At 37.8% G+C, this 26,116-nt stretch overlaps 1 non-coding gene across 1 annotated transcript; it reads right to left on the reverse strand.

The window, feature by feature from the left end:
- Positions 1-23,743: 23,743 nt before the first annotated feature.
- On the reverse strand, positions 23,744-23,847 carry LOC112798843 (small nucleolar RNA R71). The gene has a single exon (XR_003200440.1). It is a non-coding gene; the product is annotated as a small nucleolar RNA R71 (small nucleolar RNA).
- Between the last annotated feature and the right edge of the window lie 2,269 nt (positions 23,848-26,116).

Below are 26,116 nucleotides of genomic sequence, written 5' to 3' on the forward strand. Positions count from 1 at the left end.
GTCGTCCCTAAGAAGGGTGGCATGACAGTGGTTCATAATGAAAAAAATGAACTGGTTCCTACAAGAACAGTTACAGGGTGGTGTATGTGTATTGATTACAGAAGGCTCAATACAGCTTACTAGAAAGGATCATTTTCCTTTACCATTCATAGACCAGATGCTAGAAAGACTAGCAGGTCATGAATACTACTGCTTCCTGGATGGATATTCAGGTTATAATCAAATTGCAGTAGATCCCCAAGATCAAGAGAAAACAGCATTCACATGCCCATCTGGAGTATTTGCATACAGAAGGATGCCATTTGATCTGTGCAATGCACCTGCAACCTTTCAGAGATGCATGCTCTCCATTTTCTCTGATATGGTGGAAAATTTTCTGGAAGTCTTCATGGATGACTTTTCAGTATTTGGAGACTCATCCAGCTCTTGTCTTGACCATCTAGCACTTGTTCTAAAAAGGTGCCAAGAGACTAACCTGGTTTTAAACTGGGAAAAATGTCACTTTATGGTGACTGAAGGAATTGTCCTTGGGCACAAAATTTCGAACAAGGGAATAGAGGTGGATCAAGCTAAGGTGGAGGTAATTGAAAAATTACCACCACCTGCCAATGTTAAGGCAATCAGAAGCTTTCTGGGGCATGCCGGATTCTATAGGAGGTTTATAAAAGATTTTTCAAAAATCGCCAAACCTCTGAGTAATCTGCTAGCTGCTGACACGCCATTTATCTTTGATAAGGAGTGTCTGCAGGCGTTTGAGACTCTGAAAGCTAAGCTGGTCACAGCACCAGTCATCTCTGCACCAGATTGGACATTACCATTTGAACTGATGTGCGATTCCAGTGACCATGCCATTGATGCAGTGTTGGGACAAAGGCATGACAAGCTTCTGCATGTCATTTACTATGCCAACCGTGTTTTAAATGACGCACAGAAGAACTACACAACCACAGAAAAAGAGTTACTTGCAGTGGTTTACACCATTGACAAGTTCAGATCTTATTTAGTAGGATCAAAAGTGATTGTGTACACTGACCATGCTACTCTTAAATATCTACTCACAAAGCAGGATTCAAAATCCAGACTCATCAGATGGGTGTTGCTTCTACAGGAGTTTGATATAGAAATAAGAGACAGAAAAGGAACAGAGAACCAAGTAGCAGATCACCTGTCCCGAATAGAACCAGTAGAAGGGGCGTCCCTCCCTCTTACTGAGATCTCAGAAAACTTTTCGGATGAGCAACTCTTTGCCATCCAGGAAGTGCCATGGTTTGCAGACATTGCAAACTACAAGGCAGTGAGATTCATTCCGCCAAGAAATTGATAACGGATGCAAAGTACTATCTTTGGGATGAATCATATCTCTTCAAGAGATGTTCAGACGGAGTAATCTGTAGATGTGTGCCTAAAGAAGAAGCACATAAGATCCTCTGGCACTGCCATAGATCACAGTATGGAGGACATTTCTACTGGCCTACTCTCTATAAAGACTCCCGAGTGTTTGTACTTAATTGTGACAGTTGCCAAAGATCTGGTAATCTGCCTCACAATTATGCCATGCCTCAACAAGGGATCTTGGAGATTGAATTATTTGATATATGGGGCATTGACTTCATGGAGCCTTTCACACCATCATACTCAAACACTTATATTCTGGTGGCAGTGGATTATGTATTCAAATGGATGGAAGCTATTGCAACACTCACTAATGATACTAAGACAGTGCTGAAATTCCTCCAGAAATACATCTTCAGCAGATTTGGTATCCCTAGAGTACTAATCAGTGATGGGGGCACTCATTTCTGCAATAAACAGCTTTACTCTGCTTTGGTTCGATATGGAGTTAGCCACAGGGTGGCCACTTCATATCATCCACAGACAAATGGCAAGCTGAAGTCTCTAATAGAGAACTTAAAAGAATCTTGGAACGGACTGTGATTAACCGTAGAAGGGATTGGGCAAGAAGCTTGGATAATGCTCTGTGGGCATACAGAACAGCATTCAAGACTCCTATAGGGACCTCTCCATACCAGCTTATGTATGGAAAAGCCTGTCACTTGCCAGTGGAACTGGAACATAAGGCCTACTGGGCAACCAGATTCCTAAACCTTGATGCCAAGTTAGCTGGAGAAAAACGATTGCTCCAGTTAAATGAGCTAGAGGAGTTCAGACTCAATACTTTTGAGAATGCAAAAATTTACAAAGAGAAAGTAAAAAGATGGCATGATAAGAAACTGTCATCCAGAGTCTTTGAGCCAGGGCAGAAAGTTCTACTGTTTAATTCTAGGCTCAGATTATTCCTTGGAAAATTGAAATCCCGGTGGAGAGGTCCATATGTGATTACAAGTGTATCACCATATGGATACGTGGAGCTTCAGGATAATGATTCTAACAAAAAGTTCATTGTTAATGGACAGAGAGTTAAACATTATCTTGAAAGCAATTTTGAGCAAGAATGCTCAAAATTGAGACTTGATTAAAGCTCAATAATAGTCCAGCTAAAGACAATAAAGAAGCGCTTGCTAGGAGGCAACCCAGCCATTTACAAAGCTTATTTGTTAATTAATTAATTTTTACAGGTTTATGTCAAATTATCTTCAAGGTAAAATAGCAATTGCTTGAGTTCACAAAGTTACAGAAGGATTCACAAGATAAAAGAGCAAAAAGAAAGCTCACTGGTGCGAAAAAGCCAGTAAAAGCTGTTTTGGGTGTTGAACGCCCAAAAGAAGCATCTACTAGGCATTCAACGCCAATAAGGATAGCCATCTGGGCGTTAAACGCCAGAAAGAAGCATCTTCTGGGCGTTGAACGCCAGAAAGAAGCACCTTCTGGGCGTTTAACGCCAGATTTACAGCATCCTGGGCGTTCAGAAAAATGCCCAGTGACAAAGGAGTTCCTGGCGTTCAACGCCAGCTAGAAGCAACAGCTGGGCGTTGAACGCCCAGGAGAAGCTGCAAATGGGCGTTAAACGCCCAAAACATGCAGCGTTTGGGTGTTTAACACCAGGATTATGGGGAGAAGGTAAATTCATTTTTACTTCACATTTTTATTCAATTTTCATATTTCAATTCATGATTTCTTGCATAAACATGCTACAAACTCTCATCCTTCAATTCCAAAAATTTTAATCCTAATTTCTAAAATCCCTTTTTCAAAAATATCAAATGTATCTTAATTCATAAACACAAATTCTTTTTCAAACCCCATCCAACTTCTTTTCAAATTTTTTTCAAAACTCAATTATCCTTTCAAATTAATCCCAAATCTTTTTTTCTAAAATTCAGATTTATCTTTTTCAAATATCTTCTATATCTTTTCAATTTTCAATTATATCTTTTTCCTATTTATCTTTTACAAATCATATATTCTATCTTATCTTTCTTCAAAATTTTCAAAAACCCACCCCCTCTCTTTAAATCCACATTTGGCCTCTCTCCTCTCTTCCACAATTCGAAAACTAGCTCTCCTTCTATCCCTCTCCTTTCTTTTCTTTTGCTTGAGGACAAGCAAACCTCTAAGTTTGGTGTGTTTATCCGTGATCACTAAACCATACCCACTAAGATCATGGCTCCTAAAGAAAAATAACCCACTCCAAGAGGCAAGAAAGAGAGTATTCCAAAACCACTTTAAAATCAAGGGAAGTTCTTAACCAAAGAACATTCAGACCATTACTACAAAATAATGGGTCTAAGGTCAGTGATCCCGGAAGTCAAATTCGATCTGAAAGAAGATGAATATCCGGAGATCCAAGAGCAAATTCGAAACAGGAGCTGGGAAATCCTAGCTAATCCTGAAACAAAGGTGGGAAGAAACATGGTTCAGGAATTCTACGCTAATCTGTGGCAAACAGACAGGCAGAGAATATCTGGAACTGCCCTCTATGACTATCGGACCTTGGTCAGAGGAAAGATTGTTCACATCCACCATGACAAAATCAGGGAGATCTTTAAGCTACCTCAGCTGAAAGATGACCCAGACTCCTTTAATAGGAGAATGATGAGAACAAATAAGGGCCAGGACAAGATTCTAAAGGACATATGCATCCCTGGAACCAGGTGGACCACCAGCACCAAGGGCGTCCCAAATCAACTCAAGAGAGAAGATCTCAAACCAGTCGCCAGAGGTTGGCTAGACTTCATTGGGCGTTCTATACTGCCCACTAGCAACCACTCTAAAGTCACCATTAAAAGAGCAGTGATGATCCACTACATTATGTTAGGAAGAGAAGTGGAAGTTCATTAGCTAATTTCGTGTGAACTTTACATAATTGCAAACAAGAACTCCAAAGATGCCAAATTGGCTTATCCTAGCTTAATATCTATGCTATGTAAAGATGCTGGAGTGAAGATGGGAATAACTGAGTATATCTCAGTTGAGCGACCAATCACCAAAATATCAATGGAAAAACAACAAGTGCAGGATGACCCCATCAAGAGTAGAGCACAGGAATTCCTCCCGGAAATCCCTCAAATTGAATATTGGGAGCATCTTGAAGCATATGTTACCAAGTTGCAAGAAGCTATGGACCAAATAAAGGAAGAACAGAATAATCAAAATAGCATGCTTTGCAAATTGCTTGGGGAACAAGAAGAGCAAAGGCATGACTTGAAGGAACTGAAGCGTCAGAAATTATCTCTTGAAGGACCAAGCACCCCACAGACTAGAGGAACATCCACTTCCCAAAATAAAGGTTGTTGAGTCCTAATCTTAGCTTTACTTCTGTGATAGTTGTTCTTATAGGAATTTACCTTAGAAGTTATATAGGAGTAGTATTAATTAGTATATCTATTTTGATTTTATTTCCAATTAAGCTATAAGTTATTTTTTCGTCATCATCAAACATGAATAAAATAGTAGATTTTTAGAATAAAGAGGCAATATTTTTTTTACGAGTTCTTAATAAAGAAAATTCTAATTATTTATATGTGGTGGCAATACTTTTTGTCTTCTGAATAAATGCTTGAACAATGTATATTTTTTATATTGAATTTTATGAATGTTAAAATTGTTGGCTCTTGAAAGAATGATGAACAAGAGAAATATTATTGCTGATCTGAAAAATCATAAAATTGATTCTTGAAGCAAGAAAAAGCAGTAAAAAAAGAGAGAGAAAAAAATTTATAATAAAAAAAAGCAAAAGAGGTAGAAAAAGCCAATAGCCCTTTAAACTAAAAGGCAAGGGTAAAAAGGATCCAAGACTTTGAGCATCAATGGATAGCAGGGCCCAAGGAAATAGATCCAGGCCAAAGCGGCTAAATCAAGCTGTCCCTAACCATGTGCTTGTGGCATGCAGGTCCAAGTGAAAGGCTTGAGACTGAGTGGTTAAAGTCGTGATCCAAAGCAAAAGAGTGTGCTTAAGAACTCTGGACACCTCTAATTGGGGACTCTAGCAAAGCTAAGTCACAATCTGAAAAGGTTCACCCAGTTATTTGTCTGTGGCATTTATGTATCCTGTGGTAATACGGGAAAACAAAGTGCTTAGGGCCACGGCCAAGACTCATAAAGTAACTGTGTTCAAGAATCAACATACCAAACTAGGAGAATCAATAATACTATCTAAACTCTGAGTTCCTATGGATGCCAATCATTCTAAATTTCAAAGGATAAAGTGAGATGTCAAAACTGTTCAGAAGCAAAAAGCTACTAGTCCCGCTCATCTAATTGAAGTCTGAGCTTCACTTAAAACTCTGAGATATTATTGCTTCTAAATTTCTTTTTATCCTATTTTATTTATCTAGTTGCTTGGGGACAAGCAACAGTTTAAGTTTGGTGTTGTGATGAGCGGATATTTTATATGCTTTTTAGGGGTAATTTCATGTAAATTTTAGTATGTTTTAGTTAGTTTTTAGTATAATTTTATTAGTTTTTAGGCAAAATTCATATTTCTAGAATTTACTATGAGTTTTTGTGTTTTTTCTATAATTTTAGGTATTTTCTGGCTAAAATTGAAGGAGCTGAGCAAAAATCTGATTTAGGCTGAAAAAGGACTGCTGATGCTGTTGGATTCTGACCTCCCTGTACTCGGAATGAATTTTTTGGAGCTAGAAAAGTCCAATTGGCACGCTCTCAATTGAGTTGGAAAGTAAACATCCAGGGCTTTCCAGCAATATATAATAGTCCATACTTTGTGCGAAGATAGACGACGTAAACGGGCGTTTAACGCCAGTTCCATGCTGCAGGCTGGCGTTCAGCGCCAGAAACAGGTTACAAATTAGAGTTCAACGCCGGAAACAGGTTAAAACCTGGCGTTCAACTCCAGAAACAGACCAGACATGTGAGAAGCTTAAGTCTCAGCCCATCACACACCAAGTGGGCCCCAGAAGTGGATTTCTGCATTATCCATCTTAGTTTACTCATTTTCTGTAAACCTAGGTTACTAGTTTAGTATTTAAACAACTTTTAGAGACTTATTTTGTATCTCATGACATTTTAGATCTGAATTTTGTACCTTCTGATGGCATGAGTCTCTAAACTCCATTGTTGGGGGTGAGGAGCTCTGCAGCGTCTCGATGAATTAATGCAATGATTTCTGTTTTCCATTCAAACATGCTTGTTCCTATTTAAGATGTTCATTCGCGCTTCACTATGAAGAAGGTGATGATCCGTGACACTCATCACCTTCCTCAATCCATGAACATGTGCCTGACAACCACCTCCGTTCTACGTTAGATTGAATGAGTATCTCTTAGATTCTTTAATCAGAATCTTCGTGGTATAAGCTAGAATCCATTGGCAGCATCCTTGAGAATCCGAAAAGTCTAAACCTTGTCTGTGGTATTTCGAGTAGGATTCTGGGATTGGATGACTATGACGAGCTTAAAACTCGCGAGTGTTGGGCGTAGTGACAGACGCAAAAGGATCAATGGATCTTATTCCGACATGATCGAGAACCGACAGATGATTAGCCATGCTGTGACAGAGCATTTGGACCATTTTCACTGAGAGGATCGGAAGTAGCCATTGACAACGGCGATGCCCTACATACAGCTTGCCATGGAAGGAGCCTTGCATTTATGAAAGTGAGAAAGCATTATGTTGCAGGAATTCAAAGGACAAAGCATCTCCAAGACTCCAACATATTCTCCATTACTGCATAATAAGTATTTATTTCATGCTCTTTTACTTTTTACAATTAAAACTAAAAATTATTATTGATATTATATCCTGACTAAGAATAATAAGATAACCATAGCTTGCTTCAAGCCAGCAATCTCCGTGGGATTCGACCCTTACTCACGTAAGGTATTACTTGGACGACCCAGTGCACTTGCTGATTAGTTGTGTGGATTGCAAAAGTGTGATTGCAATTTCGTGCACCAATACCAACCACTTCAGATATTTCTTGCAAGCTATCATGTGGAAATGCATCATTGATAGGGGTGGAGTCACTTTTAATATGTTCTAGGCGACTCAAGTGGTCCGCCACTAAATTTTAGGAACCATTCCTATCTTTGATTTCTAAATAAAACTCTTTCAATAGTAATATCCAATGGATTAACCTCAGTTTTGACTCTTTCTTAGCTAGGAAGTATTTCAAAGCCACATGGTCTGAATATACTATCACTTTTTTCCCATGTAAATAGGCCCAAAATTTATCCAAGACAAAAACAATTGCTAAAAGTTCTTTTTCAATGGTAGTATAGTTAGATTGGGCATCATCTAAAGTTTTAGAAGCATAAGCTATAATATAGGGATCCTTACCTTCGCGCTGAGCTAGCGCCGCTCCTACCGCATAGTTAGATGCATTGCACATAATCTCGAACGGACTACTCCAGTCAGGGCCTCTCACATAGGAGCTTGGGTTAAGGCAATCTTCAGCTTGTCAAATACTTCCATGCAGTCTTCACTCAAGTTAAACTCTACGTCTTTCTACAGTAGACGGGAAAGGGGTAGTCCAATCTTACTGAGGTCCTTGATAAAATGCCGGTAGAAACCTGCATGACCAAGAAAAGAACGGACTTCTCTCATAGAAGATGGGTAAAGTAAACCAGAAATAACATCAACCTTTGCAGGATCAACAGATATACCAGTATTAGAAACAACATGACCTAGCACAATACTTTTCTTTACCATAAAATGACATTTTTCAAAATTAAGCACAAGGTTTGAACTAGCACATCTTTATAATACTCTAGCAAGATTATCCAAACAAAGGTCAAAGGAATCACCATAGACACTAAAGTCATCCATAAATACTTCCATACAATGCTCAAGAAGATCTGAGAAGATACTCATCATGCACCTTTGAAACATAGCTGGTGCACTACATAAACCAAAAGGCATTCTTTTATATGCATACGTTCCAAAGGGGCATGTGAAAGCTGTTTTCTCCTGATCTTCTGGAGCAATATGGATCTAAAAATAACCAGTATAACCATCTAAAAAGCAACAGTGTAATTTACCTGATAGGCAATCAAGCATTTGATTGATGAAAGGTAGTGGATAGTGATCCTTGTGAGTGGCCAAGTTCAAGCGCCTATAGTCGATGCACACTCTCCAAGAATTCTGAACCCTTGTATCCATGAGTTCCTCATTCTCATTCTTTACTATTGTGACGCCGGACATCTTCAGAACCACTTGTACTGGACTAACCCACTCACTATCCGAGATTAGATAGATAATGTCAGCTTCAAGCAATCGGGCTACTTCCTTCTTCACAACTTCTGGAATTGTTGGGTTCAACTGCCTTTGAGTTTAACGGATAGGCTTGGCTCCCTCCTCTAGAAAAATGCGGTGCTCACAAACTTGAGGGCTTATACCAACTATGTCTACCAAACTCTACCCAATAGGTTTCTTGTTTCTTCTTAGTACATTAAGCAGTCGCTCCTCTTGTTGGGATGTAAGCTCATTTGTAATGATCAGTGGGAGCTTTTGATTATCTTCAAGATAAGCATACTTGAGGTGCGGTGGAAGGGGCCTCAACTCCATGTTCAGCTCATGGCTTGGCACTTGATCATCCAGAACCACTGGAGGTGGCAAGGTGTCTTTATCACATTCAGGGGGTTTCCCTAAATTTGCACCTTGAACCTTGTTCTTCTCATCAACTATCTCATGGTGGACTTCGAACAAAATTTCATCAATCATATCACACCAAAAAAAAGAGTGATCTTCCAGTGGATGCTTCATAGCTTCATCAAGGTTGAAACTCACTGCTCTTCCATCAATATCAAAGGAGTAGGTACCCGAGAAAGCGACCAATTTAAATCGATAAGTCTTTAAGAACGGCCTCCCAAGCAAAATAGATGATGCTCTTCCAGAGTCATTAGGAGGCATCTCAAGAATGTAGAAATCAATAGGAAAAAGCAACCCCTTAACGCTCACCGAGACATCTTCCGCAATGCCAACCACAGAGATTATGCTCTTATCCGCCAAAACAAAACAGGATGCCGACCTTTTCAAGGGTGGAAGCTTCAAAGCATCATATACAGATAACGGCATAATGTTGACACAAGTGCCTAAGTCACATATGCAATCCACAAACTATATACCACCTATGGTGCAAGTAACCATACAAGGACCGGGATCACCACATTTCTCTGGTATAGCACCCATCAAAGCAGAAATCGAGCTACCCAAAGGAATAGTTTCTAAATCATGGATCTTTTCCTTATTCATGCACAAATCCTTTAGAAACTTAGTATACTTAGGAACTTGGCAAATATCATTAAAAATGGGAATAGTTACCTCAACCTTTTTGAATGTATCCACCATCTTGGGATCTAGCTCCAATTGCTTTTTAGTTCTCCTAGCTAGGTGTGAAAAAGGAATGGGAATGGCCTCTTTCAAAACATTATCTTTCTTAGAAACTCCATCCCTTGGTTGAGCAACTTCTTCTTCAACCGCCTCTTGTACCTCATCCTCGTCTTTCACATCTTCTACCTCAACAAGATCTTCATCCTGAGTGGCTTGTCTTGAGCTTGGCTTCTCGGGACTCCTCTCTTGCAATGTAGTACCGGACCTCAAAGTGATGGCATTGATTCCACCCTTGGGGTTGGGTAAAGGTTGAGAGAGAAGTGCACTAAAAGGTTAAGTGTTGGAGGTAGAGGGTGATTCCATATAGGATATAAGATCTTGGAGAGTGGAGGTAAGACCGGTGAGGCTAGAGGTAAGTGAAGTTTAAAGCTCTTTTTGTCCTTGAAGAATAGAATGAAGTGTTTCATCTTGGTTAGAGGAAGAATGAGGGTACGTAATTTGGGGAACTTGTGGTTGGTTGAGTTGAGGTGCTTAAGCTTGCCTTTGGTGAGGTGGTTGGTATCTTTGGCCTTGGTTTTTTTTGTTGGTAAGGAGGGTTTTGTTGATACCGATTTTGTTGATAGCTATTATTCCACCTTTGGTTTTCACCATTGTCTTTTCTTCCTTGGTTGCAGTTGTCTCTCCATCCTTGGTTGGGATTTCTTGCCAACCTTGATTGTAGTTACCACCTTGATTATAGTTACTGCCTTGTTGATAGTACCCTTAATTTGGACGGTTGTAATAAGCATTGGTAGCTACCAAGGTGTTGTCCTCTTGGAGTTGTGGACATTCATCAGTATAGTGAGAATAGCAAGCGCAAATTCCACATACTCTCTGAGGGACTAACTATTGACATTGTTGTTGTGGAGGGGGTGGAGGTTGTTGTTGATTGAGTTGGAGTTGCTTAAGTATATTGGTCATCCCTCCCAAAGTCTTGGTAAGAGCGGCGGTCTCATTACTAGAAGAAACTTCCGTAATAGCCTTGGGATGATTATTCCTTTGCCTTGCATGTTGGGTAAACTCGGCTAAATCGGTGATAAGTTGCCACGCTTCTGCCGCCGTCTTGTACTTTGTCAAAGAGCTATTACTCACAGTATCCAAGAGGGTTTTATCTTGAGGCTTCATGCCTTGGGAAAAATAACTAATAAACACCAACTGGTCAATTATGTGATGGGGGCACGAATCAAGGAGATTCCTAAAGCGTTCCCAATACTCATAGAGAGTCTCTGATTCACCTTGAATAACGCAAGAAATTTTCTTCCTCAATCTATCTGTGACCTCCGGTGGAAAGAACTTGTCCAAGAATTCCCTTCTAAGCAAACCCCAATTAGTAACAACAGCTTCGGATTGAGTGTAGAACTACTCCTTTGCCTTTTCCTCAAGAGAAAATGGGAAGGCATATAACTAAATGGCAACCTCATCCGCACCATACCGCCTAGTAGTTGAAGAAGTTGTTTGAAAGTCTCTAAGGTGCTTGATGGGCTCTTGAGCGAGTAAACTATGGAATTTAGGAAGTAGATTAATCAATGCAGTCTTTAGTTCAAAATCAGCAATCAAATTCAGATGACGCGCTTGAAATGGTTGAAGAGTAAAATCCGGAGCTCCCGCTTCCTTGAGAGTGATCTTTCTAGGAGTGGCTGATGAATCCATATTTTACGATATATTTTGGTTTGATTTGAGTGGATTTTGTCACATAAACCCACATTTATTCACCTAAATAGCATGCTTTTGAGATTTCTTCCTAAATTGTGTTCGAAAGTGAAAACATGCTCTTTTGTGTTTAATTTAGTCAATTTTATTCACTTTAATCCCATTTGGTGCCTTGATGTATTTGTTAAGTGATTTTCAGGCTTCCAAGGCAAGTATGGGTTGAAGAAGTGAGGAAAAGAGCATGCAAAAGGGAAGAATTCAAGAAATGAAGGATTTGGAAAGCTGCCAGCCCTGACCTCTCTGTACTAAATTGGTCATAACTTGAGCTAAAGAAGTCCAAATGAGGCAGTTCTAGAAGAATTGGAAAGCTAACATCCGGGGCTTCGAAATGATATATAATTTGTTATAGTGGACTAAGTTGAAGTGTGCGTACACACAAAATTTGTGAGCACGCACAGGTCAGGATTCAACAAGTGTGCGGACAGGTCCTTGCACGTGAGATCATTAATTGGAAACCACTGGGGGCAATTTCTGGGCCTCCAAAACCCAATCCAACTCATTTATGAAGCTATTTAAGGCCAAATTGAAGATGGATGAAGGGGGCAATTAGGTTTAGCTTTTATGATGTTTTCTCTTAGTTTCTAGAGAGAGAAGCTCTCTCCTCTCTCTAGAATTAGGGTTTTATTTGTTAATTTCTTTTTAATTTCAGCACTTTAATTCTTATTTTAGTGTAGTTTTATTTATGTTTCTATGCTTTCTTGTCTTTATCTTCTTCATCTCTTTTGTTATTTTCTCTTTTATGTCAATTTTTATGTTATGTACACTTTTGTTATTTAATTCCAATTAATGCAAATTTATGTTTTCATGTGATTTATTACTTTCTTTAGTTGTCATTGTCACTTTCTTGCTTGGTAGTTTTAGAATTTATTTTATTGCAATTTAATATTATTTTATTCTCATGCACACCAAGTGTTTGATAAAATGCTTGGCTTAGTTTTTACTTAGTTTTTCTCCACTCTTGGTTTGAAATTAATGACTTTGGAGATCCTTGAGTTATTGATGTCCATTCTTGTTTGATACATTAGAGTAATTAGTTGATTTCGTCTCCCTTTACTCTATGTGATCCCTTAGTGTTGACATAGGACTTAGGGATTGAAATTAACTATGCCTATTTGACTTATCTTCGATGTAAGGTTGACTAAGTAGGATCAACTCTTCATAATCATCATGTGTTTGTCGTCAATGTCTAGGATAGGTAGCCTTAGCTCTCAATTACTTGCCAAGATGTTTTCTTGCATTTGAAGTTTCCTTTCCTTGCATTTAATTGCTTTGACTTTTATTGCTTTGATGTTTAATTTCTTGCATGTTTAGTTTTCACACTCTTGGTTGAGAAATTGTGTTGTTTGGGTGGAACTGAGTTGTGGATGTCCATTCTGTATAGTATGGGAATGGCTAATTAGTTTGGTTTCTATTGACGCTAGTCTTTCACTAAGTAATTAGTGAGTTGACTAGGACTTATGGATTGAGACCAATTATGCCCTTTTGACTAATTCTCAAAGAGGATTGACTAATTTGGATTGATTCCACACAATTGCCATGTTTGTGGTCCATAACTAGGATAGGGATCCTAAATTTTCCAATTCTTGCCAAGAGTTGCCATTTACATTCCTTGCATGTTTATTTGCTTTCTTGCTATTTACATTACTTGCTTCTCTCTTACAATCATCCAACACCCATTTCCTCCGTAGCCAATAAATGTACATTTCATTGCAACTCCTAAGGAAGGCAACCCGAGATTTAATTACTCTCGGTTAATTAGAATTTGTAAACATTTGATTAAGAGAATTTATTGTTGGTTTGGTCTATGCTACCAATGATTTGATTCTTGTTTTGATTGATTCCAAACTATACAATAAATTCTCATTTATCAAATTTGGCGCCGTTGCCGGGGAGTTGCAATGGTGTATATTTTGGCTATTGTGCATATGTGAATATTGTAAATAGCTTATTTTTGGTTGATTGTACATATGTTGCTTGCTTGTTTTTTTTTTTACTATTGTGAATATGTTAGTATGTGAGTATCTTATTTTTTGTTTGATATTGTGAATATGTTGATATTGTGAATATATTTTTCTTGTTTGTTTTTGTTCTTCTTGTTGGAAGCTCATGACTTGTGGAACACTCCATCAAAGCTTAGGACAATCAATGGAGAGTTTGGAAACCCAAGCATTGTTAGAGCTTCTCAATGAAGTCCAACTTAAGGACTCTAAATAGAAGTGCTAGGTGGGAGACACCCCACCTTGGTAACACCTTTCTAACCCTCTCTTTGTACATAGTTTTAATTTATTGCATTTTATTTCTTGTACATAGCTTAGTTTTAATTTAATTTCAAGCTTAATTGATTAGATTTTAGTTTTGATCATGTGTTTTTGATGAATAATATGTTTTGGGGTTGAAAAACTATTTTGGACATCAAGTTTGGTGCCTTAGAGCACTAAATTTTTTTTAGAAAAACAGAGCATGTGCGTGCGCACACACCTGTGCGTACGCACACAACCACCATTTTCGCATTCTGTGCGTCCGCACCCATCTGTGCGTGCGCACACCAGCTTACACCCATTCTGCCAAGAGTGTTCGCACGCCTTGTGCGTCCGCACCCCTCTCTTTTTGCCTCTGTGCGTGCGCACGAGCCTATGTGCGTACGCACAGACGACGTGATAGCTGGCAATCTTGACGCTTCATTTTTCAAAAAAAAAAGTTCTGTGCGTGCGCACATGCTTGTGCGCACGCACACTTCTTGATCTCTTCTCTGTTCAAAGCACCTGCACACACTTGTGCATCCGCTCACCCTCCATTTCTTTATCCTCTGTGCGTGCGCACACGTTGGTGCGTATGCACACTTCTGAATCCCTCTTCTGCCCGGAACGCTCGGACATGGTGTGCGCTCGCACACCTCCCTGTTTCGCCTAGTGTGCGTACGCACACATACCTGTGCGTACGTACACCCCTGTTTTCCCACCATTACACTTCTTTTCTCTTCTTCTCTCTACTTCTTCTCTTCTTCTCTGTTCCACCCCTCTCTTCTCTTGCTTTTGCTCTCTTCTTTACTTGCTCTACTTTGTTTTGTTTGCTTTTAATTTTTCTTTTTGATAATTATATTCGTTTTGCTTTAGTTGCTTGTTAATTAAATAAATTACAAGTGTTTGCTTGATATTTGTTGGGTTGCTTCTTACTTGAATTTTGATTTAATGAATATGTGTACTATGTATCAAGTCTTTATTGATTGCCTAGATGAATTGCAAGTTTAATGCATGTGTTGTAGCTACCATATGTGTTAGACTATATCCTTATTTGGCATCTTAACCATGAATTGTACACTTTTAATTTAGTGATTTGAGTCAAAATACTTAGTCATCATGGCTTTTAAGTGAATATAATCACATAACAAGGTATTTGTTCCTTGTTAATGCTTTACATTTTTTTGAGTCGACTTGACTTGATTCTTATCAAGACTTGTCACTTTTTGTAACAAGCACCTTATACATGTGATTATTTCCTTATTTCTAAGGATGAATAAGTAGTCTCTTTTCATCATTTCATTGGTTATTGTTGATTGTGCCATTTTCTATTAATTTTGCGCTCTCACTTACACAATTTCAATATCCAATATCTCAAACACTCAATTCACTTTTAAGGATCCCTAGGGTTGCTTATGCCTTAAATTTTGCTTATTCTTTTCTTGCACCCTAGGATTTTTAATTAAGGAACATGCTATCTCTCTTGATTATGTGGTTGCCGTTTTCACCCGGCCAATGTGTATGTTCTAAAGTGTGCACACACTTAGGATACACACATTGTCTTCTATCATACCAGACTGCTATGACTTCTTCCTCAACTATTGTTTCTGTGTTTATACAGCAACCTGGAGCCCCGGTGCCCACCAACTGAAGGTGGAGCCTCACATCTCTTCACCCCCAGATTGAGTGTATGCACGGAGGACCGTGCAATGTTTAAGTATGGGGGAGGATCCGTAATATTTGGGGCGTAATCTCTCTCTCTACACTTGCACTATTTTTTTATGGTTCTGATAGTTATATTTTTGTGAATATTTGTTAGTCTTTTATTACGTTTTGCTTTGTTTGGTTTGCTTGTATATATCTTAGCTTGCTTATTATCTTTGCATGTTGCATGGTAGAGTAAATAAGTTTGGTAGAACAACAAAGAATTTTCAAGAAATTCCCTTTAGGGCATTCCATTGATTGGATTTGAAAACATGTTTTTGAACTTGCTTGAAGCATCTTTTTATAGAACATAGAAAAGAGCTTGAACAAATACCAAGTGAGATTTGAGCTTTAATTGTGTGGTTGCACATTTTCAACCACAAAATTTTGTTCTTGTGTGTTATACTCCTTTTATGATTGTGATCTTAGATTTGCTTTAGTCTATATGTCCTATATTTGTTGTTTTGGATTGCATTTAGTATAATTGAGGCCATCTTTGTATAGCTCACTAACCCATATGGCCAACCCTTACATCTATCTTTGTAAACCACTTTTTGAGCCTTTAATTCCCCTTTGTTCTCATTATAAGCACATCATTCACCTTAAATGAAAAACCATTATGTCTATTGATTGTATCTTTGATTAGCTTGGGTTTGAGTGTGTGTGTTAATCAAGTGTGGGGGAATTTGTGGGAAAACTTTGGTAGTTAGTGCTTTGGATGTTCATTGAAAATATTTAGAAAAATGGGTAATCACTCATGCATCTATTACTTAAAATATATGCATATCTTTTTGTTGATAAAAGAAAAATTTTGGTGTATATACTTTGTATAGAAAAAAAAAGAAAGAAAAGAAAAGAAAAAAAAGAATGATAATAATAATGTAAATAAAGGATGCATATGTATGTGAATTGGAAAGAGGATGCATGAATGAATGTGAGAAAAGGGGATAAATAGGTAGTTAGGTTGTTTTGTTATGTATATAGGATGATATAGGATTGGGTGGGATACTTGAGCTAATCAAAGAACCAATCTATTAGCCCACTTGACCATATTAATCCTACCCTTACTTAAGCCCCATTACAACCCACAAAAGTCCTCATGATATTTGCATTCATGCATCAAATGTTAGTTGATTGTTAGACGACTTGCAAATCTTTGAGAAACACGATTAAGGGAGGATTGAGTGATTAAACCCTAAACACTGAGCGAATAGAGTGTAAACACATCTGGTGAGGGGTTCAATCGCTCAATTATAGGTTTCCGTTGCTTACCTTATGTCTTCTTGCAAGTTGTTGAAATGAATTTTGAAAACTTCAAATCAAATCTTTGGACATTGATCATATTGCTATATTTGCTTTGTCTTAGCGCTAAATTTTTTTACTTTGGATTGATTGAGATTCTTTTGTTTGTGTTTACCAAACTCAATAGTAAGCATATTGTAGATATATATAGATAGCATTTAGTGTAGTTGCATGCATATAAGTAGTTGCATTGAATAAACCATTTACCCTTTCATTCATCTCCTTTGGTTGTGCTTAGCATAAGGACATGCTAGTGTTTTAAGTGTGGGGAAATTGATGAATCGATATTTTACGATATATTTTAGTTTGATTTGAGTGGATTTTGTCACATAAACCCACATTTATTCACCTAAAGAGAATGCTTTTAATATTTCTTCCTAAATTGTGCTTGAAAGTGAAAACATGCTCTTTTGTGTTTAATTTAGTCAATTTTATTCACTTTAATCCCATTTGGTGCTTTGATGTATTTGTTAAGTGATTTTCAGGTTTCCAAGGCAAGTATGGGTTGAAGAAGTGAGGAAAAGAGCATGCAAAAGGGAAGAATTCAAGAAATGAAGGATTTGGAAAGCTGCCAACATTGACCTCTCTGTACTAAATTAGTTATAACTTGAGCTACAGAGGTCCAAATGAGGCGGTTCTAGCGACATTAAAAAGCTAACGTCCGGGGCATCGAAATGATATATAATTTTCTATAGTGGACTAAGTTGAAGTGTGCGTACACACACAATTTGTGCGCACACACACAATTTGTGCGTACGCACAGGTCAGGATTCAACAAGTGTGCAGACGCACACATCTGTGCATCCGCACAGGTCCCTGTACGTGAGCTCATTAATTGAAAATTGCTGGGGGCGATTTCTGGGCCCCAAAACCCAATCCAACTCATTTCTGAAGCTATTTAAAGCCAAATTAAAGATGGATGAAAGGGGCAATTAGGTTTAGCTTTTATGATGTTTTCTCTTAGTTTCTAGAGAGAGAAGCTCCCCCCTCTCTCTAGAATTAGGGTTTTATTTGTTAATTTCCTTTTAATTTCAGCACTTTAATTCTTGTTTTAGTGTAGTTTCATTTATGATTCTATGCTTTCTTGTCTTTATCTTTTTCATCTCTTTTGTTATTTTCTCTTTTATGTCAATTTTCATGTTATGAACACTTTTGTTATTTAATTCCAATTAATGCAAATTTATGTTTTCTTGTCATTTATTGCTTTCTTTGGTTGTCATTGTCACTTTCTTGCTTTGGTATTTTTAGAATTTATTTTATTGTAATTTAATATTATTTTATTATCATGCACACCAAGTGTTTGATAAAATGCTTGGCTTAGTTTTTCTCCACTCTTGGTTTTAAATTAATGACTTTGGTAATCCTTGAGTCATTGATGTCCATTCTTGTTTGATACATTAGAGTAGTTAGTTGATTTAGTCTCCCTTGACTCTATGTGACCCCTTAGTGTTGACATAGGACTTAGGGATTGAAATTAACTATGCATATTTGACTTATCTTCGATGTAAGGTTGACTAAGTAAGATCAACTCTTCATAATTATCATGTGTTTGTGGTCAATGTCTAGGATAGGTAGCCTTAGCTCTCAATTACTTGCCAAGATGTTTTCTTGCATTTGAAGTTTCCTTTTCTTACATTTAATTGCTTTGATGTTTAATTTCTTGCATGTTTAGTTTTCACACTCTTGGTTGAGAAATTGTGTGGTTTGGGTAGAATTGAGTTGTGAATGTCTATTCCACATAGTGTGAAAATGGCTAATTGGTTTGTTTTCCATTGACGCTAGTCTTTCACTAAGTAATTAGTGAGTTGACTAGGACTTATGGATTGAGACCAAATGCCCTTTTGACTAATTCTCAATGAGGATTGACTAATTTGGATTGATTCCACACAATTGCCATGTTTGTGGTCCATAACTAGGATAGGAATCCTAAATTTTCCAATTCTTGCCAAGAGTTGCCATTTACATTCCTTGCATGTTTATTTGCTTTCTTGCTATTTACGTTACTTGCTCTCTCTTGCATTCCTAATCCCCCATGCTCTCTCTCATAGCCAATAAATATACATTTCATTGTAACTCCTAGGAAGAACGACCCGGGATTTAAATACTCTCGGTTTTATTTTGGTTTGCATTGTGACTATTTATTTGATTGATGGTCAAATTGTTGGGTTAGGACTATGCTTACAACGCCAATTCTATTTTGATGGAAAATTCCTAACCTATGTAATTTGGTCATTGTCAGCGGCCATAGTATCTGCACCTAAATCAATAGAAGAGACGTCAATGGATTTAGTAGAAGAGGAGTTAGTTTCTTCCTCAAATGACGCTTTAGACTCAACCTCGGGTAAGATTGGTGAATTGGGCAAAACCCCTTCACCACCCTCGGTGGCTAACTGACACCGAGCTCACCTAATATGTGAAATAGTTCTTTCAATTTCAGGATCAAATGGGCTAAGCTCATGTCCGGTAATGAATGCGTCATTCAATAAAAGAAACATAAGGCTCTAGGCAACAAAATATACTAAGAAAAATGAATAATAAATACTATTAATAAACAAAAAGCACACAAATAAAAGATGCAATTATGTAAATATAAATGTATTTACACCAACCAATAACTTAGCACACATATGCAACTCCCCGGCAACGGTGCCAAACATTGATGCACGAATAAATGTTGGTTAAGAATTTCTTAAAAGTATTTTCTAAAACAGTGTTGCAAGTACAGCCTTAACCGACGACATTTCCACTATCAATTTCGAATGTGTCACAATTAATAATAAATAACCGGGAGTAGAATCCCAGGTCGTTTCCCTAAGAGTTGACACAAGATGCAAATTATTGGTTAGAATTTTCCTGAATATTTTTGAAATTGAGAACGGAAAAATAAATAGCTAGAAATTAAAGCAATGGATAACTAGCAAGAGTTGATAATTAATCAAAATAAAAGGCCTTCATTAGGGGAGAAAATTGGAATTTCTATCCTTTTTGTCTTTCCCAAGTGTAATGATAAAGGTTCATTGCTCCCACTTAGTTATCCTATATAGCAATTGAAGGAAAGTCAAGTGGGTGTCTGATGAGCGGATAATTTATACGCTTTTTGGCATTGTTTTTAGGTAGTTTTTAGTAAGTTCAAGCTACTTTTAGGGATGTTTTCATTAGTTTTTATGTTAAATTCACATTTCTGGACTTTACTATGAGTTTGTGTGTTTTTCTGTGATTTCAGGTAAATTCTGACTGAAATTGAGGGATTTGAGCAAAACTCTGAAGAAGGCTGACAAAAGGACTGCTGATGCTGTTGGATTCTGACCTCCCTACACTCGAAATGGATTTTCTGGAGCTACAGAACTCCAATTGGCGCGCTCTCAACGGCGTTGGAAAGTAGACATCCAGGGCTTTCCAGCAATATATAATAGTCCATACTTTATTCGAAGAAAGACGACGTAACTTGGCGTTGAACGCCAAGTACACGCTGCTGTCTGGAGTTAAACGCCAGAAAAACGTCATGATCCGGAGTTGAACGCCCAAAACACGTCATAACCTGAAGTTTGACGCCAAGAAATGCCTTAGCTCGTGGAATGATCAAGCTCAGCCCAAACATACACCAAGTGGGCCCCGGAAGTGGATTTATGCATCAATTACTTACTCATGTAAACCCTAGTAGCTAGTCTAGTATATATAGGACATTTATCTATTGTATTAGACATCTTTGGTCTCAGTTCTGTTTTATTCTTCATCTTAGGAGATCATTGATCACGTTTAGAGGGGCTGGCCATTCGGCCATGCCTGAACTCTTTTGCTTATGTATTTTCAACGGTGGAGTTTCTGCACACCATAGATTAAGGGTGTGGAGCTCTGCTGTACCTCAAGTATTAATGAAATTCTATCTTCTTTTATTCAAATCTCTTTTATTCTTATTCCAAGATATTCATTCGTACCCAAGAACATGATGAATGTGATGAGTCAAATTACCCTCATTATCATTCTCACTTATGAACGCGCGTGATTGACAACCACTTCCGTTCTACATGCAACAGAGCTTGAATGTATATCTCTTAGATTCCCCAACAGAATCTTCGTGGTATAAGCTAGATAGATGGCGGCATTTATGAGGATCCGGAAAGTCTCACCTTGTCTGTGGTATTCCGAGTAGGATCCTGGGAATCCGGAAAGTCTCACCTTGTCTGTGGTATTCCGAGTAGGATTCCGGTAATGAATGACTATGACGTGCTTCAAACTTTAACCTGCTGGGCGTTAGTGACAGACGCAAAAGAGGGATTCTATTCCAGTAGGAGCGGGAACCAACCGGTGATTAGCCGTACTGTGACAGAGTGCGTTAGCATAGTTTTCACTGCGAGGATGGGATGTAGCCATCAGCCATGGGTGATGCCTCCAGACTGGTTAGCTGTGCGAGTGACAGCCGCACAGGTTATTTCCCCGTGAGGAATGAAAGTAGCCACAGTTGATGGTGAACCCCTATACAAAGCTTGCCATGGAAAGGAGTAAGAAGGACTGAGTAGAAGGAGTAGGAGAGCAGGCGTCCAAGAGCTCTACAGCATCTCCATCCGCTTATCTGAAATTCCCACCAATGAATCTGCATAAGTATCTTTATCCCTTTCATTATTTCTATTTTCGAAAACCCATAAAACTATTTTAAATCTGCCTAACTGAGATTTGCAAGGTGACCATAGCTTGCTTCATACCAACAATCTCTGTGGATTCGACCCTTACTCACGTAAGGTTTATTACTTGGACGACCCAGTACACTTGCTGGTTAGTTGAACGGAGTTGTGGAAATAAACAATGTCATCAGAGTATACATCCTTTATAAACAAAAGAACAAGTGATCACAATTTCGTCCACCAAGTTTTTGGCGCCATTGCCGGGGAATGAAAAGCAATGAATTTTGCAAAATGGAATAACAATTGAATCACAATTTCGTCCACCAAGTTTTTGGCGCCGTTGCCGGGGATTGTTCGAGTATGGACAACTGACGGCTCATCTTGTTGCTCAGATTAGATAATTTTCTTTTTAAAAACTTTTTCAAAATTTTTTTTTCTTTTCTTTTTCGTTTTCTCCAACTTTATTTTCGAAAAAAAAATTAAATAAAAATACAAAAAAAATTAGAAAATCATAAAAACCAAAAATATTTTGTGTTTCTTGTTTGAGTATTATGTTAATTTTTAAGTTTGGTGTCAATTGCATGCTTTTAAAATTTTTTCTTGCATTTTTTTCGAAAATCTCATGCATTCATAGTGTTCTTCATGATATTCAAGTTGTTCTTGACAAGTCTTCTTGTTTGATCTTGATGATTTCTTGTTTTGTGTCTTTTGTTGTTTTTCATGTGCATCTTTGCATTCATATTTTTCATGCATTAAAAATTTCTAAGTTTGGTGTCTTGCATGTTTTCTTTGCATCAAAAATTTTTCAAAATAATGTTCTTGATGTTCATCATGATCTTCAAAGTGTTCTTGGTGTTCATCTTGACATTCATAGCATTCTTGCATGCATCTTGTGTCTTGATCCAAAATTTTCATGTTTTGGGTCATTTTTGTGTTTTTCATTCAAAATTTGATTTCAAAAATATCTTTTCCTCATTTCCCTCCAAAATTTCGAAATTTTGGGATTGACTTGGTCAAAAATTTTCAAAATTAGTTATTTCTCACAAGTCAAGTCAAAATTTCAATTTTAAAAATCTTATCTTTTCAAAATCTTTTTCAAAAATCATATCTTTTTCATTTTTATATAATTTTCGAAAATTTCAAAAATCTTTTTCAAAATATTTTCAAAATCTTTTTCTTATCTTTTACATCTAAATTTTCGAAAATTAATTAACAAGTAATGTGATTGGTTCAAAAATTTGAGTTTGTTACTTTCTTGTTAAGAAAGGTTCAATCTTTAAATTCTAAGAATCTTATCTTGTAGTTTCTTGTTAGTTAAGTAATTTTTAAAATTAAATCTTTTTCAAATATCTTTTTTTAAATATATCTTTTTATCTTCTATCTTATCTTTTTCAAAAATTTTATCTTTTTCAAAATTTGATTTCAAAATATCTTATCTAACTTCTTATCTTCTTATCTTTTCAAAATTTGATTTCAAATCTTTTTCAATCAACTAACTAACTTTTTGTTTGTTTCTTATCTTTTTCAAAACCACTTAACTACTTTTCCCTCTCTAATTTTCGAAAATTCTCCCTCTCTTTTCAAAAATTCTTTTTGTTTTACATTTTAATTTTAAACTTAATTTATTTTTAATTTTCGAAAATCACTAACTCTTTTTCAAAATTTATTTTCGAAAATTTTCTCCCTCTCTTCTCTTCTTCTATTTAATTATTTGATTACTAACACTTCTCTTCACCTCTCTTCATTCATATCCTAACATCTCATCTCACATCTCTGCCATCCTCACAGTTGTGTTTCTTATCCACTCTTCTTCTACCCCTTTCTTCTTCTACTAACATAAAGGAATCTCTATACTGTGACATAGAGGATTCCTTTTTCTTTTCTTGTTTTCTTCTCTTTCTTATGAGCAGGAACAAGGATAAAGGCACTCTTGTTGAAGCTGATCCAGAACCTGAAAGGACTCTGAAGAGAAAATTAAGAGAAGCTAAATTACAACAATCCAGAAATAACCTTTCAGAAATTTTCGAACAGGAGAAGGACATGGAAGACGCAAATAATAATGATAATAATGCAAGGAGAATGCTTGGTGACTTCACAAAACCAACATCCAAGTTTGATGGAAGAAGCATCTCCATTCCTGCCATTGGAGCCAATAACTTTGAGCTTAAGCCTCAACTAGTTGCATTAATGCAACAAAACTGCAAGTTTTATGGGCTTCCATCTGAAGATCCCTATCAGTTTTTAACTGAGTTCTTGCAAGTCTGTGATACTGTAAAGACGAATGGAGTTAATCCTGACGTCTACAGACTCATGCTTTTCCCTTTTGCTGTAAGAGACAGAGCTAGAATATGGTTGGATTCACAACCTAAGGACAGCCTGAACTCTTGGGATAAGCTGGTTACTGCCTTCTTAGATAAGTTCTTTCCGCCTCAAAAACTGAGCAAGCTGAGAGTGGATGTTCAAACCTTTAAGCAAAAAGATGGTGAATCCCTCTATGAAGCTTGGGAAAGATACAAGCAGTTGACCAAGAGATGTCCATCTGACATGTTTTCAGAATGGACTCTATTAGATATATTCTATTATGGTCTCTCTGAATTTTCGAAAATGTCATTGGACCATTCTGCAGGTGGATCTATTCACCTGAAGAAAACGCCTGAGGAGGCTCAAGAACTCATTGACATGGTTGCAAACAACCAGTTCATGTACACCTCTGAGAGGAATTCCGTGAATAATGGGGTCCCTCAGAAGAAAGGAGTTCTTGAAATTGATGCTCTGAATGCCATACTGGCTCAGAACAAAATGTTGACTCAACAGGTCAACATAATTTCTCAAAATCTGAATGGATTGCAACATGCAGCCAACAGTACTAGAGAGGCAGCTTCTGAAGAAGCTTATGATCCTGAGAACCCTGCCATGGCAGAGGTTAATTATCTGGGTGAACCATATGGAAACACCTATAACCCATCATGGAGAAATCATCCAAATTTCTCCTGGAAGGATCAACAAAAGCCTCAACAAGGCTTTAATAATGGTGGACGCAATAGGCTAAATAATAGTAAGCCATATCCATCATCTTCTCAGCAACAGACAGAGAATGCTGAACAAAACAATTCTAATTTAGCTAATATAGTCTCTGATCTGTCAAAAGCCACTTTCAGTTTCATGAATGAAACAAGATCCTCCATTAGAAATTTGGAGGCACAAGTAGGCCAGCTGAGTAAGAAAGTTATTGAAACTCCTCCCAGTATTCTCCCAAGTAATACAGAAGAGAATCCAAAAGGAGAGTGCAAAGCCATTGACTTAGTCAACATGGCCGAATGCATCAAGGAGGAGGAGGACGAAAATCCCAGTGAGGAAGACCTCCTGGGACGTCCTTCAAACAAGAAGAAGTTTCCTAATAAGGATCCTGAGGAATCTGAGGCTCATACAGAGACCATAGAGATTCCATTAAATCTCCTTCTGCCATTCATGAGCTCTGACTATTATTCATCCTCTGAAGAGGATGAAGATGTGACTGGAGAGCAAGTTGCTCAATATCTAGGAGCTATCATGAAACTGAATGCCAAGCTATTTGGTAATGAGACCTGGGAAAGTGAACCTCCCTTGCTCATTCGTTATTTGGATACTTGGATTCAGGAAACTCTACCTCAAAAGAGACAAGATCCTGGCAAGTTCTTGATACCTTGCACCATTGGCACCATGAGCTTTGAAAAAGCTCTGTGTGATCTTGGGTCAGGGATAAACCTTATGCCACTCTCTGTAATGGAGAAGCTAGGGATCATTGAGGTGCAACCTGCTTTGTTCTCACTGCAATTGGCAGATAAGTCAGTGAGACAAGCTCATGGGATAGTAGAGGACGTGCTTATAAAAGTTGAAGACTTTTACATCCCTGCTGATTTCCTAATCCTAGATACTAGGAAGGAAGATGATGACTGCATCATCCTAGGAAGACCTTTCCTAGCCACAGCAGAAGCTGTGATAGATGTCAACAGAGGAGAGTTAGTCCTTCAATTGAATGGAGAATACCTTGTGTTTCAAGCACATGGCAATCCCTCTGTGACAAAAGAGAGTAAGCATGAAGAGCTTCTCTCAGTTCAAGGTCAAGAAGAGCCCACACAGTCAAACTCTAAGTTTGGTGTTGTGAAGTCACAACCAAACTCTAAGTTTGGTGTTCAAACCCCATATCCAAACTCTAAGTTTGGTGTTGGGACTAGACAACATTGACTTGATTGTTCTGTGGCTCCATGAGAGCCACTGTCAAGCTATTGACATTAAAGAAGCGCTTGTTGGGAGGCAACCCAATTTTATTTATCTTATTTTATTTTATTTTGTTTCTTTGATTATTTTTGTGTTTAATTAGGTACATGATCATGAGGAGTCACGAAAAAATCAAAAAAATTAAAAACAGAGACAAAAACAGAAGAAAAAAATTTTTCACCCTGGAGGACGCACGGGCCGGCGTTCAACGCCCAGAAGATGCATCTGGCCGGCGTTCAACGCCAGAACAGAGCATCTTTCTGGCGCTGAACGCCCAAAACAAGCAACATCCTGGCGTTTAACGCCAGGATGCGCACACAGAGGACAATCTGGCGCTGAACGCCAGAAACAAGCTTGAAACTGGCGTTCAACGCCAGAAACAAGCATTACATGGGCGTTTAACGCCCAGAACATGCACCAATGGGCGTTTGAACGCCAGAATGGTGCATGAAGGCAATCTACACGCCTATATGGTGAAGGAATGGTATTTCTTTTCACCTCAGGATCTGTGGACCCCACAGGATCCCCACCTACCTTTTCTTTTAATCCTATTCACAC

Source organism: Arachis hypogaea, chromosome 4 (genome assembly GCF_003086295.3).
Source record: "Arachis hypogaea cultivar Tifrunner chromosome 4, arahy.Tifrunner.gnm2.J5K5, whole genome shotgun sequence".
Taxonomy (NCBI): Eukaryota; Viridiplantae; Streptophyta; class Magnoliopsida; order Fabales; family Fabaceae; genus Arachis; species Arachis hypogaea.